Genomic DNA, 4597 nt, shown 5'->3' on the forward strand with positions numbered 1-4597 from the left:
ACAAAGGAATCACGCGCCCCTTGCACAGAAGTTGTAAAAGTTATATAAGATGTAAGAAATTTAACTTCGGGGAGCTTGTGCTTTGGTGTTACTAGCGTCAAGTCCTCTGCCGCCTACTAATAAATTCTTCCTCCATTAAACTGTCTTATCGTCTGTCCTCCACCAGCTGTAATTCCTGCAACAATATCACTCTCTTTCTAGTTCATGTGAAATAAGACCCCACTGAGAAACACTCCATGTTATCTAGAGTTATTTTTGTGCACTGATAGGTCTATCTCCAATCTTCCTCTTGCCTGGGAGGGAGGGTGTCCCTAAATGTTGTTTTCCAATGAAAAGGCCAGGATGTGACTATGCGACTCTGTGTAAGAAGTATTGACTTCTGCCTTCCGTGAGAAACATCATTTGACTTCTTTCTAAAACAACCCAATCTATAGAGAGCATCAGAGGTTAGTGAGTCACTTTGTTGTGCTTAAAATATTTCTGTCAGTCTTGTTGGGAAAAAGAAAATATTTCTCCTCTGAAACTCAAATTCCTCTGGAATGGAAGCTTTAATGTATTGTTTACATTGTGTCTTTAGGTTGTCTCCAATCTGAGCTCACAAAGGGGAAGGATGAAATGTGTAGTTTTTAATCATTGTTTCAGCTTTCATGTCCTGAACAAAGACATGTTTTGATAATTACACCTTGCTCTCTCTAAAATTCCTTCCATAACGAATAGAGTATAATTTATTCATTTATTCTTATAAATGTCAGTGTTTTACTTTCTCATGTTTTAAGATTGTTCTTCTGCCTTCAGCAGCTTTACACATGAATGCAGTTAGTTTAACAGCAGCTAATGCACAGCATTGTTATACATAAAAGCTCCTTTAAAATGTACTCTCTAGCTTTTTGGCTGTAACTGCCATCTTTCAATAATTTGCCAAATGATTAACACAAAGAGAAAGAGAAAAGGTGCTTGCTCTATGTTCTCTAGGTCTTTTAGAAAACATGGAGTTGTTCCTTTGGCCACACACATGCAAATCTACAGGAAGGGTGATATTGCAGACATCAAAGGAATGGCACTGTTCAAAAAGGAATGCTCCACAAATGTTCCCATGGCAAAACTGGAGGAGTCTACAATGTCACCCAGCATGCAGTGGGCATTGCTGTGAACAAACAAGTTAAGGATAAGATTCTTGTCAAGACAATTAATGTACATATTGAGCATATTAAGCACTCTAAGAGCCAAGACAGCTTCCTGAAAATGTGAAGGAAAAAGATCAGAAAAAGAAGGAAGCCAAAGAAAAAGTCACCCGGGTTCAACTGAAGTGCCAGCCTGCTCCGCCCAGAGACACACTTTGTGAGAACCCACAGAAAGGAGCCTGAGCTGCTGGAACCCACTCCCTGTCAATTCATGGCATGGTAAGTGTGAAATAATAAAAAAGACCTCCGTATTGTTCAAAATATTTCTCTTACTTGAATAGAGGTGTGGTGTCCCCTCCCCCAAAGAAATATTTAAAGAAAACCTTGTACCTTAATTCAAAATAAAATGAATGCATTCAGACTTGTTTTGTGACCCAAAATATGGTTTATCTTAATAAGGTTTTCGTGTGCACTTGAAAAGTATCTGTTGCTTGGTGGAGCATTTTATGAGATACAGGTCAAGTTGGTCAAGAGTGTTGCTCAAGTCTTTATATTCTTACTGATTTCTCTCCATTCGTTTTATTGAGATAGTGTGTTAAAACACCCAGCAGCAGTTGTGAATTTGTCAACTGCTTTCTATTAGTTTTTGCTTTATTTATGTTGAAGTTCTGTTATTAGGTGCACAAACATTTAGAAATCTTATGTCTTCTTGATAAATTGACCCTTTGTAAAATTTTCCTCTTTATCCCAGGTTACAGTCTTTGCTGTGAAATTTAATTAGTCTAAAATTAAAATAACTACTCCAACTTTTTGATTAAGGTTATTGTCACATATACATTGTGGCCATCCTTTTATTTTTAACTAAATTGTGTCTTTATATTTAAAGGTTTTTTTTTTTTTTTAGGTTTCTTATAGGCAGCATATAAGAATGTCCTTTTTTCCCCTCTAATTTACTCTGACAATTGATTTAATCTACTCTACCTTTTGATTAGGATGTTTAGACCATTTATATTTAGTGTGATTTTAAATAATTCTGGGATTACACAATCTTGATAGTTGTATTCTACGTATTCCATCTGGGTTTTTTTTAATCACATTTTTCTTTTTCTCTCTTATTTGAGACTATTTGAGCATTTTTTATTATTTCATTTAATCTTCTTTTTGGCTTAATAGTTATAAATTTTTGTTATGCTGTTTTAGTTGTTGCTTTAGGGTTTATATCATACCACTTTAATTTATCAGTCTATTATTTTGTGCTATTTTATCATTTCTTTTATAATGTAAGAAACTTACAGAAGTTCTTTACAGAAATATCTACTTTTATTCATATAATTAACATTTTGTTGTTTTCCCTTTCTTTGTATCGATCCAGGTTTTCATCTGATATCATTCACCTTTGCTTAAAAGACTTCTCTTAACATTTCTTGCACTGCAGATAGCTGTGTGAAGAATTATGGCAACTTGGGTATGTGTGGAAAATGTCTTTATTTAAGTCCTTAAAAAAGTTTTTAAGTCCATTTGTTAATTTCATAAACTCACTAGTGGAATAAAGAGTTTAATAAAGGGATGCAAAAAGGAAGTCTCTGAGAGGTTTTTACCAGGATAGAATGGGATTTGCTTTGTAATTTTTATAGTCCTTTTTGCAGAAGAATGTAATTTCTGTTTTATTGGTGATTCCAACTGTTCTTAGAGTGCTATCTTCTTTTCACAGTTTGTTGTCATCTTCCAAATTCAACACAAGTTCATTTGTCTTTTTCTTTTAGACTAGTTTATTATACTTATAATTTCTGAATGGTGGTGGCAAGCTGGTCCTTAAAGAGATATCTTCTTTTAGAAATACTGTTATTTTCTTTACCATTTGATTCAAATTAACTCTGAGACATACTACAGGTTTAAAGTTGAAAATCTCAAACAAATCAATGAGATGAATTGTACTGGTCATTTCTTTGAAAGTCTTATGAAGAAATTCCTTTCAACTGAGCAATTTCAATCACAGGTAGGTATCCTAAGGAATCTCTCATATATGTACACAAGAACTCTCTAAATATATATTCCCCACTGGCTTTACTCTGAGACCCAGCAAGGGAAGCCTATGAATAGTCAAAATTAGTATCCTGATATCCTTCTTTTTTGAAGAATATTTTTGCTGGATATATAATTGTAGGCTGACAGAATATTTTTCTATTAGTACTTTAAAGATGCTACACCCCAATTTTATTTATTTATTTACTTATATTTGCTTCTCTTGTTTCCAATGAGAAATCTGATGTCATACATATCTTTGCTTTTCTGAACATAATGCATATATTAATATTTTCTGAATGATTTTGATATTTTATTACTTGTTTTAAACAATTTGATTATGTTGTGAATTGGTATAGTTTTCTCTGTGTTTCTTATATTTGTGGTTCTCAAACTTTTACATCTGCATGTTTGTAATTTTCACAAAATTTGGATACTTTTTCAATTATATTTTTCTTCAAATATTTTTTCAGACCTACCTCTATCCTCTTCTTAGACAACTATAATTACTTGTACATTTAGCTCCTTGAATTTGTCTCATAGTTCACTGATACTTGTTCACTTTTAAGATTTTTTTCTATTTCATTATAGACAGTTTCTACTGTTATGTCTTCAAGTTCACTAATATTTTGTGCTCTCTTAACAACTTTCAAAGATGGATTTGAAAGAGTTCAAGAAAATAATTTTCCTTCCTACCAGATACAGCGTAGCACTTCTGATAACTCATGAAAATTCTGCCATTCCAAGTAATAAAGCAGCACAGTTTTTTTTCCAGGTAGGTAAACTTGAAACAAGATCAGATGATTAAACCTGGCACTGCAATATTTACAACACAATTAACTTTGAGAGCCTCTAATTCAGCATCTCATAGCTGGTTATAGTGGAAACTTTCCAAATCTCTGCTACTTGATGACATTTTAGAACAGTATCAATAAAAGGTTTACAAGTAAGATTTTTCCCCATTGGCTTTATTCAGAGTTTGAAACCACCTTGGTATGAACTAGACTATTTGGACTAATTCAAGAAGTGATATAGCCAAAGTATATGATAGGGGCTGCTGGGTTGAGGGAAGAAGAAAGTACTGGCTAACCAGTTTAGTTGGAATGCAGCCTTCTGCACTGGAAAGTACCCTGGATTTAGGTCATACTGAGTCCTAGCTCAGCTCTACAATTTTCATCAGTATGACCTGAGGCATGTGACTATATGCTCTGAACCAGTGTCTGAAGAAATAATATAATCCTCGTAAGACAGTTATTAGAGATACAGTGTACAACTTCCATCAGTGCTCAAAGCTCACAGGTAAGGAGGCTGGGCAGTGGTTCAAGGCTACAATTGACTCTGCTGTGCAGATACTATAAGGGGCCCTGAAAAGGACCCATCATAAAGCCATTACCATGCTCGGAGATGATATTTTAAAAAAATAAAATAATAGCACCTTTAGCTAAGAAGATAGA

General features: G+C 34.0%; 2 pseudogenes; one reads left to right on the forward strand and one right to left on the reverse strand.

The window, feature by feature from the left end:
* Positions 1–922: 922 nt before the first annotated feature.
* LOC136388092 (large ribosomal subunit protein eL21-like) lies at positions 923–1404 on the forward strand (annotated as a pseudogene).
* Positions 1405–2715: 1311 nt separating this feature from the next.
* Positions 2716–3111, reverse strand: LOC136388093 (UPF0538 protein C2orf76 homolog pseudogene; annotated as a pseudogene).
* Between the last annotated feature and the right edge of the window lie 1486 nt (positions 3112–4597).

The sequence above is a fragment of the Saccopteryx leptura genome, chromosome 1 (genome assembly GCF_036850995.1).
Source record: "Saccopteryx leptura isolate mSacLep1 chromosome 1, mSacLep1_pri_phased_curated, whole genome shotgun sequence".
Taxonomy (NCBI): Eukaryota; Metazoa; Chordata; class Mammalia; order Chiroptera; family Emballonuridae; genus Saccopteryx; species Saccopteryx leptura.